This window comes from Hyperolius riggenbachi, chromosome 5 (assembly GCF_040937935.1).
Source record: "Hyperolius riggenbachi isolate aHypRig1 chromosome 5, aHypRig1.pri, whole genome shotgun sequence".
Lineage (NCBI taxonomy): Eukaryota > Metazoa > Chordata > Amphibia > Anura > Hyperoliidae > Hyperolius > Hyperolius riggenbachi.
In genome coordinates, this window is record NC_090650.1 from 160,257,268 (window position 1) to 160,273,894 (window position 16,627).

General features: G+C 47.3%; 1 protein-coding gene across 8 annotated transcripts in view; it reads left to right on the forward strand.

The window, feature by feature from the left end:
* STARD3NL (STARD3 N-terminal like) overlaps positions 1-16,627 on the forward strand; it is a 673,845-nt gene that overhangs the window by 129,845 nt on the left and 527,373 nt on the right. For 2 of the 8 annotated variants that reach the window (XR_011020835.1, XR_011020836.1), the window contains exon 8: positions 4,511-4,717. The exons of the other annotated variants lie outside the window; for them this stretch is intronic. The gene's annotated coding sequence lies outside the window, so the exon portion shown is untranslated. The remainder of the gene's footprint in view (positions 1-4,510; positions 4,718-16,627) is intronic. 8 annotated transcript variants of the gene reach the window in all.

Sequence of the window (16,627 nt, forward strand, 5' to 3'; positions counted from 1 at the left end):
TTTATTGTACTACATGTCTTTGATAAAAAAAAAAAAACAAGTGTATATTTATTGGTTTGGGTAAAAATTATAGCATTTACAAACTATGGTGCAAAAAGTGAATTTTCCCATTTTGAAGCATCTCTGACTTTTCTGAGCACCTGTCATGTTTCATGAGGTGCTAGAATTCCAGGATAGTATAAATACCCCCCAAATGACCCCATTTTGGAAAGAAGACATCCCAAAGTATTTACTAAGAGGCATGGTGAGTTCATAGAAGATTTTATTTTTTGTCACAAGTTAGCAGAAAATGACACTGTGACAAAAAAAAAAGTTTCCATTTCTGCTAACTTGTGACAAAAAAAAAATGAAATCTGCCACCGACTCACCATGCCCCTCTCTGAATACTTTGGGGAGTCTACTTTCCAAAATGGGGTCATTTGTGGGGTGTGTTAACTGTCCTGGCATTTTGGGGGGTGCTAAATTGTAAGCTACCCTGTAAAGCCTAAAGGTGCTCACGACTTTGGGCCCCTTAGCACACCTAGGCTGCAAAAATGTGTCACATATGTGGTATCACCGTACTCAGGAGAAATAGTATAATGTGTTTTGGGGTGTATTTTTACACATACCCATGTTGGGTTGGAGAAATATCTCTGTAAATGAGATTTTTTTTTTTTACACACAATTGTCCATTTACAGAGATATTTATCCCACCCAGCGTGGGTATGTGTAAAAATACACCCCAAAACACATTATACTACTTCTCTTGAGTACGGCGATACCACATGTGTGACACTTTTTTGCAGCCTAGGTGCGCTAAGGGGCCTAACGTTATATGAGTACCTTTAGGATTTCACAGGTAATTTTGAGGCATTTTGGTTTCTAGACTACTCCTCACGGTTTAGGGCCCCTAAAATGCCAGGGCAGTATAGGTACCCCACAAGTGACCACATTTTAGAAAGAAGACACCCCAAGGTATTCTATTAGGAGTATGGTGAGTTCATAGAAGATTTTATTTTTTGTCGTAGAGACCAGCAGTGATCAGGGGAAAAAAAATTCTGTCACTGCGGTGGGGCGGGTGAGGGTTTGGCCAGGTGATCAGAAGCCCGTAGGGGGCAGATTAGGGCCTGATCTGATGGATAGGAGTGCTAGGGGGTGACAAGAGGTGATTGATGGGTGTCTCGGGGTGATTAGAGGGGAGAATAGATGCAAGCAATGCACTGGGGAGGTGATTGGAAGGGGGTCTGAGGGGGATCTGAGGGTTTGGCCGAGTGATCAGGAGCCCACACGGGGAAAATTCAGGCCTGATCTGATGGGTAGGTGTGCTAGGGGTGGGAGGTGGTTACAGGAGGTGATTGATGGGTGTCTCAGGGTGTGATTAGGGGGTGTCAGGAATAGCAGACTCACCTCTCCTGCTCGCAGTCAGCATTGTAGGGCAGGCACTTCCGTGACTTCCAGGAGTGACTCCATTTCCTCTGCACGCAGGTCTCTCGAGGAGGCTAGTAATGTTGGCACTTTCAAACATGCGCGCAGCAAGTGAGAAGTCTTATAAACTTAGGAAGCGTGTCAGCTGACCAGCAATCAGCTGACACATCTCCGCCCTAGTTACTCCCTGATTGATCACCTGTTCAGGGGGCAGGGCTGCAGACCCAGAGTTGCCTATATATTCCTTGAGCTGTCAGTGCTCTGGTGTCTGTTGTAGCTGACAGTCCTTGTTAAGCCGCAGACCCAGTTAGATCTGAGTGCTTTTGATCTGGCAGGACCCCAGGGATTTTGCACATAGCTAGCTATTGCTTTTCATTGATATTGTATTCTGATTACTGTGTATGACTCTTGCCTTGCCTTCTGACTATTCTCCTGTTTAACCCTTGCATTACTTCTTCTGCGTTCTGATCTGTTGCCGACTCTGCCTGAATCACTAATCTTTTGTCTGATCCTTGGTACTTCACATATCTGATTTCCCGTTGCCGATCCCGGCCCGTTTTCTGACTAATCTCTCGCCTCATCCAACTGTACTGTCTGTTATCTGATTATTTGCTGTGACCCGCCATCCCTTGACTACTCTTGCATCTGGCGTTTCTTAATCTGAAAACGTCAGATTCTGTGCCTGACTGTGGCGAGTAGCCGCTCACACATAGCTCATCACAGGGGGGAATAGATGCAATCAATGCATTGGGGAGGTGATTAGGGGGGGTCTGAGGGCGATCTGAGGGTGTGGCTGGGTGATTGGGTGCAAGGGGCAGATGAGGGTCTGATCCGATGAGTATGATGGGTAGCAGTGACAGGGGATGATTGATGGGTGATCAGTGGGTGATTAGAAGGGAGAACATATGTAAATAATGCACTGGGGAGGTGATCAGGGGGGGGGGGGTGTGAGGGCGATCTAAGGGTGTGGGAGGGTGTTTGGGTGCCCGCAAGGGGCAGATTAGGGTCTGAACTGATGGGTAGCAGTGACAGGTGGTGACCGGGTGATTGATAGGTGATCAGAGTGTGATTAGTGGGGAGAATAGATGCAAGCAATGCACTGGCGAGGTGATCGGGGGGGGGTCTGAGGGCAATCTGAGGGTGTGGGCGGGTAATTGGGTCCCCACAAGGGGCAAATTAGGGTCTGATCTGATGGGTAGCAGTGACAGGGGGTGATTGACGGGTGATCAGTGGGTGATTAGAGGGGAGAACAGATGTAAATAATGCACTGGGGAGGTGATCTGAGGGTGATCTGAGGGTGTGGGCGGGTGATTGGGTGCCCGCAAGGGGCAGATTAGGGTCTGATCTGATGGGTAGCAGTGACAGGGGGTGATTGATGGGTGATTGATGGGTGATCAGTGGGTGATTAGAGGGGAAAACAGATGTAAACAATGCACTTGGGAGGTGATCTGAGGGCGGGTCTGCGGGAGATCTGAGGGTGTGGGTGGGTGATCAGGTGCCCGCAAATGGTCTGATCTGATGGGTGGCAGTAACAGGTGGTGAAGGGGGGTGATTGATGGGTGATTGACAGGTGATCAGTGGGTGATTACAGGGGAGAATAGATGTATACAGTACACGGGGGGGGGGGGGAGTCTGGGGAGGATCTGAGGTTGTGGGGGGTGATCAGTAGCCCCCAGGGGGGCAGTTTATGACCTAATATAAAATATAGCATTGACAGATAGTGCCAGGGGGTGATTGATGGGTGATTAGGGGGGTGATTGGGTGCAAACAGTGGTCTGGGGGGGTGATCGGGGTGGGGGGGGGTCTGAGGGGTGCTGTGGGCGATCAGGGGGCAGGATCAGTGTTTGTGTGTGTTTACTAGGGGGGCTGCCCCCTGCCCTGGTGGTCCCTCTATCACTGGGACCACCAGGGCAGGAGGCAGCCTGTATAATACGCTTTGTATATACAGTATTACAAAGTGTATTATACGCTTACTATGCGGCAGATCGGGGGTTAACAACCTGCTGGCGCTGCTAATTGGCCGGCGGGTTGACGTCGCGGGTGGGCAGAGCCCAATGCCGGCGGATGCGCGCGATTCCCGGCAATTCAGTCCCCCAGGTGCCGCCGCCAATTGGCGTTACCCGGTCCTGGGGGTGCCACTTTGACAGTGGGCGGTCGGCGAGTGGTTAAGAAGCTGAGTCCCTAAGGTAACTATTTAGGTCTTCAGGTCTTTAGGAGAGAGAAGTCGGAGCACCATCTCATGCACATAGGAAATTTATTGGTGGTTGCATAGGCCATTACAGCAGAGTAAGAGAGGAGATACCGGCCTTACAGCTGTTTCACGCCAATTGCCTCTTCTTCAGAGACCAGAGGGTATCAATAGGTATACAGACAAGTAGTCTCTTATATATCTATAAGGTAAAACCACTTACCACTCCCCACTGTCATAGCGTCGCTACCGAGTGCTCGAAAAACGCTTCCGGGGTATGCCCTACCCCCTCCCTGGAGTCTCATGACACAGACCAATCGGCGCTCAGGAGGCGTCTTCTCCGACGCTCGCTTCGGCTTCTGTCACAGATGCGTCCTTGGTTACCGTTGTAACCGTGGTAGCGCTGACAGTGGGGGCATGGTACTGTAAAGAGATGAATAATAACATAAAAATCCAGCCTATGCAGCGAATTTAAAATACATTAAAACAATACTAGGTATGCTAGCATCTACAGAATCAACTAGAAGTCCATATATCTATCAATATGCCTCTAAAAAGCAATGTAGCTTGTTGCGCTCATTCAGTCGCATTGAATAGCAGGCATCTGTCAATGAGATTAGACGTGCTTCCTCTTGTAATAGCATTTGTTTACGATTGCCTCCCCTATGGGGGGATAGGTACTTGTCTAAGTCCCATAAACTTCAAACCTCCTGTTTTTCCATCATGGCAGTCCTTTATATGGGCTATCAATCTACCTGCTCCCACACCTGTAAGAACGGAATTTACATGTTGTTGAAATCTAGTGGCTAGTTGCTGTTCAGTCTTACCAATGTAGATGCTAGCATACCTGGTATTGTTTTAATATTTTAAATTCTCTGCATAGGCTGGATTTTTATGTTTTTGTTTATCTCTTTACAGTACCACGCCCCACTGTCAGCGCTACCACGGTTACAACGGTAACCAAGGACACATCTGCGACGGAAGCCAAAGCGAGCGCCGGAGAAGACGCCTCCTGAGCGCCGATTGGTCTGCGTCATGAGACCCCTGGGAAGGGGTAGGGCACCCCGGAAGCGGTTCGAGCCGCGGTAAGGATGGCTCGCACTCGGTAGCGATGCTATGACAGTGGTAAGTGGTTTAACCTTAAAGATATACTATATACTACTTGTCTGTATACCTATTGATACCCTCTGGTCTCTGAAGAAGCGGCAGTTGCCGTGAAACCGCTGTAAGGCCGGTATCTCCTCTTCTACTCTGCTGTAATGTCCTATTGCCTATGCAACCACCAATAAATTTCCTGTGTGCATGAGCTGGTGCTCCGACTTCTCTCTCCTTCAAGACATACAAATTGATCTTCGTGAGCACAGCCTTAATAGGGGTGAAGCATAGTATACATCAGTCAGCATCTGGTGCCTTCCTACTCTACTTCTATACGCATTACTGACTTGTGAATTCGGCGTGTGCACAGATGCAGGATCCTGCTTCAAACAAGGGAAGTCTGGAAGCCCCGTCTGCAAGTGGGACGGAGCAGAACCCTGTGGGACGTTTTCTGTCTGACAGGATGGACTGGGAAACTTTCCTAGTAAATCCAGCAAAGGGCAGTTATTTCAGCAAAGTTCTGGAAGTGAAAATAGCCAAGCAACGTCTGTTCCGGCTGTCGGAACGAGAAGTAAAACTGTTTTGGACAGTTGCCAACCTAAGGAGATACAAAGAGAAAGAAATTGCAGCAAGAGGATTTAGAAGGTACAGCGAAGTGTCATGATATCACAGCTAGTTATGATGTTAAGGATAATACAGGAACATATTCTTTCATTTTTCTGCCTGTGTCACGTGTATGTCTGCTAGAAGGGAGCTGTTGCCTTGAGTTGCTTGGGGCAAGGAAATGGCTCATTAGGCCTCTAGCCCCTCAGCTCTAATCAGCTGTCTCAGGTGTGATTGTCTTGACCATATGAAGTACTTTGAGTTTCTGTATGCAGTTCCTCTGAGAGTGGGTCACTGCTAATTGGATTGTCTGCATGGCTTTTGAGCACAGGAGACGGCCCATTGTCCCAATACACAAAGCAATCTGCAGAGTCTGGAGACAGTGGAAGCTAACACAGGAAAGCTTGAAATTTACATATGACAGCCTACTGGAAGTGGGTGAAGGGTTGAAGTCCTTTTGATACAATTTTTACCTGTGGAAATGGGATTTTATGGAAGTGGTTTGAAATCTCTGAAAGATCCAAAACTAACACAGAATTGCTTTGAAGTCTGCAAAGTGTGACAGGAAAAGCCTTGAAATTCGCATGTCACAGCTAGCCCAGATGTGACAAGGGGCTCGGCAGACCGTGATGTCACAAACGGGGAAATTACGTTAGTTTTGGGGATGGAACATTCAATGCCCCAGGCCCCCAAGTGGACTATATAACTCAAGCCTGGGACAGTCACAAATCATCTTCTCTTGAGGGTAGCACATCGCCAGAGCTGATCCTGATCGAATCGGTAAATCCGTGTCCCTCCACGGTTGGACATTTGCGCTGTGTAACTTTTTTACTTTGTTTCGTACATCTTTTGTATATATTATATTCTGCATTGTTCCTCTTTTTTCCCTAGAATATTAAATCATTATTTAATAAGTTTGACTTCTGCTGTACTAAACTAACACTTATAGCCTAGAAGAGATTGAAGTGTAACTGTGTATAAGTCCATGCCTGATTGTATGACTGAGCAACACTACCGTATAAGATTGTAATTGCATTGTGTGTATGGTGCACTTCTGCGCTCGACAGCAGAGTGGGAAGTCTCGGAGTGGCTAACAGTATCGTTCGGAACGACTGTTAGTGGTTTTGCTTCACTACAGTGTAAGGTTGCAATTGTGCGTGTGTGTGCGTGGCATTCCTGTATTCGGCCTAAAGCGCAAAGCTGACCCGAATACGAAAACGCGGCTTGCGTGCTGAGCACTCGACAGCCGAGCAGACGTGTCTAGCAACAGCTAGTGGTGGCAGTAAGAAGCGTTTGAGGGGTCACAGCCTTGTTTTTAGCTTGAATAAGGCTGCTCCTCGCTTGATCTGGTCAAACCCGCAGGCGTGCCACGGGCTGGTTCCTGACATAATTGGCTGGCAGTGGTGGGAACGTTTAGTACATTAGTACACAGTTTAGCTCACTATTCTGAGTACTAAAGGCTGGAAGCTTGCTAGAAGCGACTAGCCTACAGAAGTCTTCTCAGTGCAGAATCTATATACTCTTTTTCTCTCTCTCTCTCTCTCTCTCTCTCTCTCTCAAAGATACACACTTGGCATTTTGCTCCCCTCCCCCTTTTTCTTTTATTTTGCAACACGATGGCTCAGAAAGCAACCAGCTATGCAAGGCAAAGCAAAGAAATACTACTCAACCTGTGTGAGCACAAAGGCATTGAAACGGTGAGTGGCCAGACTAAGGAGCAATTAGTTTGTGCCCTCGAGGAGTATGATGAAGCAGAGCAAGCCCGTGCTCCACTGCCAGTGGATGCAGCTCACGACACGCCAGAGGAGGAATCGCTCCCGCCACAGAATGCGAGTGGAGACAATGTCCTGGACGATCCACTGAACAGGGAGATGCCATCTCTGGAAGCTGATCTACAGCTACTGAACTCGGCTGATCCTGAACTGCGCCTAAAGCTGATCCTACTGCACCGACAGGCAGAGGAAGGAAAAGCTGAACGGCGACACCAGGCCGAGAGGGAAAGTGCTGAACGGCGACACCAGCTAGAGTTGGCTAAACTTCAGCCGCAGAACAGGTCTGCTGGACCCGCAGAACGCGAAGGTGAGCGAGTCCACAGAATCCCCCTGGATAAGTTCCCCGCTATGGACAAAGACTCCATAGTGCCCCATGAGCAGTAAGCAAGATACCTCACACCAGGGCTGAGAGGCAAGGCCCTGGAGGCGTTTGTGAGTCTCCCCCAGGAGGAAGAAGCAGACTTTGAGGCAATTAAGAAAGCCATCATTGCGCGATACAACCTCACGCCAGAGGTGTATCGCAAATGTTTCAGGACAGTGCAGCAGCGAGGTCCTGATGACAGTTACCTGGATCATGCTTGCAACCTGCGCACTGCCTTCCAGCAGAGGTTAAAAGGACTGGCGGTTGAAAACTTTGATGCCCTGCAGGAACTGATAATAAAAGACCAGTTCCTCCACACTTGCCCTGTTGAAGTCCGGCAGTTTGCACGGGACCGAGATTCGAAGACCGTGGATGAGGCCGCGAAAGTCGCTGATTCCTACACGTCCAATCGAGCATCTGATTTTCGAAGGACTACGGCGCCCGTAAGGAGAAAAGACCACAAGACCTTCTCCTCTGAGCACCCAGCGAAGCCAAGCACCGCAGCCTCCTGGAGGTAAAACAGCCACCGTTGACACTCGGAAATGTTTTGCCTGTAACAAACCGGGTCACATCAGTGCTACGTGCCCAGAAAAGAAGAAGGAAGCCCCAAACTCTGGCGGGGCCCGAAATGCGTTGTGTGCCACCAGGAATGCAGGTAGCTATGCAGAGAATCTTCAACCTGTCACGGTTGGAGATACAGTTACCACCGGTCTGAGAGACCCTGGAGCAGAGGTGACTCTAGTGCACCCCCAGCTTGTGAATCCCGAGAAGTACATTCCTGGCAAGACTATGGCTGCCAAAGGAGTTGGGGGTGTCACCCCCGCCATACACACCGCCTTGGTTCACCTAGATTGGGGGGCTGGCAGCGGAATGAAAGAAGTGGGGGTAACGGATGCCATCCCCACGAACGTTTTGTTGGGTACTGACCTGGGACGGTTAGTGTCCCGGTATAAGCCTACTCCAACCCCCGTGGAGCCTGCATCCCCAGCAGTAGTTCAGTACTGTTTGATAACTCTGTGCAAGTGGGGGGAGCTGGTGGGCCCCCAGGGGCTAAGGACTGTGTACTAGGAGCCAGCCCTAGTGAATCTCTAGTGCCCAGGCCTGGAGAGGGACACGTTGTTACCATGAATTCAGATAATGCTGATGTAATATGTGATGTGTTGCATAATGATATGTGTACAGTGAACGCTCCATCAGCTGCAGTGGTTACCCGCAGTGCTCACCGGGCTGCAGCAGACGAATTGTCCACTGAAGGGGCTGATGTCACTGGGTCGGTCTCCTCCACTTCAGAGTCTGGCTCTGAGGACCCAGAGGCCTTTCAGTTTGCCACCCCCCTGATGCCTGTGGCCGACAGCGCTGAGTTCTCTGAGGCTGTACGACTTGATAGCAGCCTGAGAGAGCTCAGGGGTCTGGCGGACAGGGCACCGGCTGAGGGCGACAAAGTGAGGGTGTACTGGGAGCAATGCAGACTGTACAGCGAGGGTATTCCCTCTGAGCCGTCTGAGGTGGAGGATTGTTCCCCACAGGTACAGGGAGCAGCTATTAAGAATAGCACATGAGGTGCCCCTTGCTCGTCACTTGGGGATCCGTAAGACCAAAGCCCGTCTTGCCCACAATTTTTATTGGCCCCACATGGGGACAGATATTGCTGATTTTTGCCGGTCTTGTGTCGCATGTCAGCGGGTCGGCAAAACAGGTGACACAGACAAAGCCCCACTGAGGCCCTTGCCCATCATAGACGAGCCCTTCCAAAGGGTTGCTGTTGACATCATTGGGCCTCTGGCAATACCCAGCAGCACAGGGAAACGTTTCATTCTCACGGTGGTAGATTATGCCACTCGCTACCCTGAAGCTGTAGCCCTGAGCTCCATACGGGCAGACAAGGTTGCGGAAGCATTGGTGCGCATTTTCTCACGAGTCGGTTTTCCCCGCGAAATGCTCACCGATCACGGCCCGCAATTCATGTCACGCTTATGGAATGCCTCTGTAAACAAATGCAGGTAGAACACATCATGGCCAGCCCTTACCACCCCCAGACAAATGGGTTATGTGAGTGGTTCAATGGTACTCTGAAACAGATGCTAAAGGTGTTTGTTGAATCGCAAGGGAGAGATTGTCTGCAGTTTGCTACCGGACAGTGAAGCAGAGGCCCTGGTTGACATCCTGGCCTCCACCCAGGAAACCGACTCTGTTACCGAGGTGCAGATCAATCCGGAGTTGACAGCAGAGCAGCAGGCTGGGCCCTGGTCTGACCAGCCTGGCTGTACACAATGTTGACACCGGAAATAACAAGCCGGTTCGACAGTCAGCATATAGAGTCTCCCCTGAGGTTCAGGTCCACATCAGCAAGGAGATTGAGGAAATGCTGTCACTAGGGGTGATCCCACGATTGCACAGCGCATGGGCATCACCTGTAGTGCTAGTACCCAAACGGGACCAGACCACTCGGTTCTGTGTAGATTATCGAAAACTAAATTTGATAACTGCTTCAGATGCTTATCCAATGCTGAGGGTCGATAAGCTAGCTGGCCCGCAATATCTAACAATCGTGGATTTGAGTCGGGGATACTGGCAGGTCCCTCTGACAGCTGCAGCACGGGAGAGGTCTGCCTTTCTCACCCCCTCAGGTCTATTTGAATTTAATGTGATGCCTTTTGGAATGAAAAATGCCCCAGCTACCTTCCAAAGGGTTGTAAATGGTCTCCTGGAAGGATTGGAACACTGTGCTCTCGCCTACCTAAATGACATCACCGTGTTTAGTGCCAACTGGAAAGACCACTTAGCGCAGCTGTCACAGGTTCTGGGACGCATCACTGCAGTAGGACTAACGGTCAAGCCTAGCAAGTGTCAGATAGGTATGAAACAGGTACAGTACCTGGGACATGTGGTGGGGGGGAGAGCTTCATCCAGATACTGGGAAGGTAGATGCTATTGTGTCCTGGCCCACCCCCCCAAACGAAGAAACAGATTCAGTCCTTCTTAGGAACTGCTGGGTACTATAGAAAGTTTGTCCCCAACTACAGTGCCCTCGCCAAGCCATTGACAGACCTCACAAAAAATAAGCTGCCCAAGCAGATTCTCTGGACGCCAGAATGTGAACAGTCATTCACAGCTCTGAAGAGGGCCTTAGCCAGCCCTCCCGTGTTGCAAGCGCCCGACCCAGCTGACGGTTTGTAGTCCAGACGGACGCCTCAGCCTTTGGCCTAGGTGCTGTGTTAAGCCAGGTAAACCAAACTGGGGAAGAACATCCGATTCTGTATTTAAGTCGGAAGCTGCTACCCCGGGAGGTAGCTTATGCCACCATAGAGAAGGAGTGCTTGGCAATTGTATGGGCCCTACAAAAGCTGCAGCACTATCTCTACGGTCGCATATTCACGATCGTCACCGACCACAACCCTCTTAGTTGGTTACATCGGGTTTCTGGTGACAATGGCAAATTGCTGAGATGGAGCTTAGTTCTCCAAAAATATAGCTTCACTATTCAACATAGGAAAGGGAACAATCATGGGAATGCTGATGGGCTGTCCCGTCAAGCAGAACCCACGTTGTATGCTCTGGCAGGATGACCTGGGAAGGTCATCTGCCCTGCCCCAATTTAAAGGAGGAGGTATCATAATGTCACAGCTTGTCATAATATCACAGCTAGTTATGATGTTAAGGATAATACAGGAACATATTCTTTCATTTTTCTGCCTGTGTCACGTGTATGTCTGCTAGAAGGGAGCTGTTGCCTTGAGTTGCTTGGGGCAAGGAAATGGCTCATTAGGCCTCTAGCCCCTCAGCTCTAATCTGCTGTCTCAGGTGTGATTGTCTTGACCATATGAAGTACTTTGAGTTTCTGTATGCAGTTCCTCTGAGAGTGGGTCACTGCTAATTGGTTTGTCTGCATGGCTTTTGAGCTCAGGAGACGGCCCATTGTCCCAATACACAAAGCAAGACTACCAGATTCTGGAGACAGTGGAAGCTAACACAGGAATGCTTGAAATTTACATATGACAGCCTACTGGAAGTGGGTGAAGGGTTGAAGTCCTTTTGATACAATTTTTACCTGTGGAAATGGGATTTTATGGAAGTGGTTTGAAATCTCTGAAAGATCCAAAACTAACACAGAATTGCTTTGAAGTCTGCAAAGTGCGACAGGAAAAGCCTTGAAATTCACATGTCACAGCTAGCCCAGATGTGACAAGGGGCTCGGCAGACCGTGATGTCACAAACGGGGAAATTGCGTTAGTTTTGGGGATGGAACATTCAATGCCCCAGGCCCCCAAGTGGACTATATAACTCAAGCCTGGGACAGTCACAAATCATCTTCTCTTGAGGGTAGCACATCGCCAGAGCTGATCCCGATCGAATCGGTAAATTCGTGTCCCTCCACGGTTGGACTTTTGCGCTGGTAAACGTTCACGTTTATTTCCCTTTTATTTTGGCAACTTGTTTTGTGTGTATCCTTGTAACTTTTATTTTGTAACTTTTTTTACTTTGTTTTGTACATCTTTTGTATATATTATTTTCTGCATTGTTCCACTTTTTTTTCCTGGAATATTAAATCGTTATTTAATAAGTTTGACTTCTGTACTAAACTAACACTCATAGCCTAGAAGAGACTGAAGTGTAACTGTGTATAAGTCCTTGCCTGATTGTATGACTGAGCAACACTACCATATAAGATTGTAATTGCATTGTGTGTATGGTGCACTTCTGCGCTCGACGGCAGAGTGGGAAGTCTCAGAGTGGCTAACAGTATCTTTTCGGAACGACTGTTAGTGGTTTTGCTTCACTACAGTGTAAGGTTGCAATTGTGCGTGTGTGTGCATGGCGTTCCCGTATTCGGCCTAAAGCGCAAAGCTGACCCGCATACGAAAACGCGGCTTGCGTGCTGAGCACTCGACAGCCGAGTGGACGTGTCTAGCAACAGCTAGTGTTGGCAGTAAGAAGCGTTTGAGGGGTCACAGCCTTGTTTTTAGCTTGAATAAGGCTGCTCCCCGCTTGATCTGGTCAAGCCCGCAGTCGGGAACCGTATATGCAGGCATGCCGCGGGCCGGTTCCTGACACTCAGAATATAGCAACGATCCAGAATTCATCAAGTTATGGAACCAGCAACAGCTGGATAATGCGCTCAAACTACAAGCGATAGTCCTAGACTGCACTGAAGTGGAATAAAACAAAGCAACGACAGAAATCTCAGAGTGTAAAAAAGAGCTAGCAAAGCTGCCATCACCAGAGCAATTGGAAAAAATTGTTACCAAGGTAGAAAATCGGCTGGTGAAGATACTGAACGATATTAATGAAAGAAAACTTCATACGTTTCAACGTGACCAAGACAAATATCTGAAAGGACGATTATTTGATTGGAGTCAAACATCTAACCCTCAATCGAGAAGGAGACGACCAACCAGACCCTCAAAAAGCTACTGGACAACAGACTCTAGTTCTGACTCGGATACTGATAGAACCCACCCTAAATCAGACCCCGACCCTGACACACAAGAATCATGTGCATGAGCCCCTTTAGGAGGAACATCCGCCGAGAAGGGCGAAGATTTAAAGCAAAAAAAGAAAAAGAAAGTAACCTGGAAAAGGAAAACCCCTGGCAAGAAATATCACAAGAACAAATAGACAACTATGATAAACAAGAAAGCCAGAGAATCATCAATATTTCAGGTACTAATCTATCTAATGACTGTTTGAATGGGTTGTTAAAGGGTCTAAACTTTTCATTAACTTGCCCCTTTGATAAACTGCGGTTTGAGGTGGACTGGTATAAATCTATCAGGAGGCTGCTTATAGCATCCTGGCGTAAAGAAAAGGGTGGTTCTAATGTAAAGGAGGAAGTACATCCTGGTGACCTGGGATTTATGCCTGCTTGTGACCTGACTCAAAGCGACTATGTGGCTGTAGAAATTTTGGAATCTTTATTGAAGGAGAACAATGTTGAGCCAACAACAGGAACTGAGCTCGAAGAGATTAGTCCACCCAGACAATTCTATAACCCAAAAAAATCAACAAAAGATTTCCTATGTAACCCCGGGTCCCCAATAGAGAAATTAGACCTATTCGTTAAAGCTGATATGAGAGCATTAATGCGTTAAGAAATACAGAGGCGCCGAAAGTATAAAAATAACTAAAAAGTTTAAAATGTTTTGGTTGCGGTGGTGGACCAGCTAACCATAAACGGACGACAAAGCTGTCAATTTTCAAAACATATAATTTATTCAAAAGCTCCCAATATACATTCGCAACGCGTTTCACGGGCATCAACCCGCTTCTTCAGGCAATAAGGGTCAGGAGCAACAAACACTGAAAATGACAGAGATACATGGCATGCATCAGCAAACTGTGTGTGGTACAGCTGTATAGTAAATTACATACAAACATAATCTTTTTGGTATGAAAAAGTGTTATCGCTTATTTGCTTGTGCTGGCATGTTAAAAATTACTCCTATTCGTGTGTTAGACATTGCGTAAGTTAAAGTACAACTAAATGATTATTTTAGTGACTTCGCACTATTCTCTACCTGGATAATATATGACTATTGGATTGTGCTGGTAAATAAGGCAGTGAGTTACAATTAGGTGCGGAGAGGCAGGTGTAGTACATGAGTGTCTGAGGTAATGATGATAGGTTGTGTGAGTGGAGGGGAATAAAAACTTACCAGCGTCTCGTTGGGATGATGCTTGGCACCTCTGTGCCGACACTACGTGTGTGCAGAGTTTATGAGAGGATTGTGGGAGGTGCCAGGGTCCGTGCGGGGGGTGGGACAGTGCAAGCAGCGTGATTGGCCTGTATTTGCTTATTTGGCCAATGCGAAGGGGCTGGGCGGAGGCAAGCAGTGGTGATGCGCGCGCTGCTCTGTCTGGGAATGGCAGCCGTGCGCAGGGGATTGTGGGGCGAGTGCGGCGTGGCAGTGTGTTGGTGCGCATGTGCGCACTTGGTTTCATATGCGGAGAGTGTGGAACGCATCGCACTTCCGCATAAGTGGTGGGCAGCACTATACAAAGAAAAAAGGAGGGGGTGGATAGAGGGCGAGTTGCCCAAAACTGTTTCATATAGCAACTATATATTCAAGGCGTATATATATATAATCTGGCATACATTTTTTTGTAGAAACTTTGTATTTTTTTCTTTTTTGTACAACAGACGTAGATAGTTGTGTTCCATGAAGAGCGCTGCTGCCCTCCAGTGGAAAATATATAAACAGTCCATAGCCTCAAATACAATTTGTGGATAGCATATCACATTGCTTTTGTAAGGTAATGTTTTTATCCAAATCAACTTAAACAGCATATAGGTATGTTGATATAACATCGATATTGCACTTAGATATCTCTGCATCTTTTTTAGCGATGCAGTGTTCTGACAATAAAAGACATGGTGACCGACTTGATTTGGGTAACTTTCTCAATAAAAATTCTAATACATAACCTAAATAAAAATACCATACAAATCTAAAATAGACATAAAATACAGTGCTATCACAGTATGCAATAAAAAGGGGTCATAAGACGACTATTCTATAAAAGGAGAGGACGAATAAAAAGCTTGAGACAAAATCTGTGGAGGGATGATATGTTAATACATTTTTTCCAGCTGCTCATTAAGGCCATCTGGAGTAAGTGATTTTAGGATTTGGATCTAATACATCTCACGCGATTTCAGGAGCTCAAACGAGTTGGCACGGTTATGTGGGATTGTGTCAATGAGTGTGATGTGAAATAGTTCTGGGTTATTGTTGTGGCAGGTGGTGAAGTGTCATGATACACTGTGCAGAGGGTATTTATTGATTATATTCCTTTTGTGTTGTCCTATTCTCGATCTCGCGGGTTGAGTGGTCCTACCCACATATTGGAGCTGGCATGGGCAAGAAATAATGTAGATTACATATTTTGATTCGCAGGTGAGCTGGTATTTGATCTGGTATTCTGTTTTGGTAATCTGGGATTGGAACGTCGTGGTCTGGTGGACGAAACTGCAGGCTAGACATTTTTTGTGGTTGCATGGCCCAGACCCCCCAGGAGAACATATTGGAGTCTGGGGGGGGGGTTGCCTGGGGTGTGCGTAGTTTACTTGGAGCCAGTAAACTGCGTAGGTTGGGGGCACGTCTGTAGGTGACTGCTGGTTTGGGGGTCAGAATGGGACGGAGGTGGGGATCCTGTAATAGGATTTCCCACCTTTTGTCAAGTATATTACGGATGGATGAGTGTTGGGCACTATATTTTGTGATGAATCGGGGTGTGTTATTTGTCTGAGAGTTGTTGGTGGGGAGCGGAGGATTCTGTATCTTAGCTTTCAGTTGTGCATCTCTTAGTAGTTTTTTGGGGTATCTGCGATCTGTGAATTTTTTGGTTAGGATTTTGGATTGGGTATTATACATCTGTAACCCCGGGTCCCCAATAGAGAAATTAGACCTATTCGTTAAAGCTGATATGAGAGCATTAATATACCCCTCTGATGCTACAAACATTAGTGAAGGGTAATTAAAGGCCCTCAAAGATTTACAAAGCAATGAAAGACTAGTTCTAAAAAGAATGGATAAAGGGGGGAATTTAGTGATAATGTCTCGGGAATACTATGTTCAAGAAGCTATGAGACTCCTGGAAGGTACCCCAGGGGACTATGTAAAACTATCCAAAAGCCCCATTGAACAATACAAAAAGCAACTGCAAATAATCACTGTTGCAAAAAGGGGTAGAGACAGGCCAAATTACTAAGAAAATGGGGGAAGGATTACTACCTTCCTTCCCCATTAAACCAGTGTGGTACTTTCTCCCGAAAATTCATAAAAATGCCCAGCAACCACCAGGTTGCCCTATTGTGTCGGCCAAGGGCTCGCTGACAGAACCTTTGTCTAAATAGCTGGATTTTGTACTGAAACCCTTTCTGGAGAAGGTACCATCACTGTTGATGGATACATTAGATGTCCTTAGAAAGATTAGCACCCTTGAATGGAAGGAAAACTATACTTTGGCTTCTATTGATGTAGTAAGCCTTTACACACGAATCCCACAAAAATTAGGGGTGGATGTGATTGGTGGGTTTTTGATGGAACATGGTGGAAACCAGAATTGGGTTGAATTTCTTATGACTTGCCTAACGTTTGTCCTTAATCATTATGCTTTCATTTTTGAAGAACAATGGTACAAACAGGCATCCGGTGTTGCTATGGGAACGGCGGTAGTACACACCTTTGCCAATCTATTCTTGGC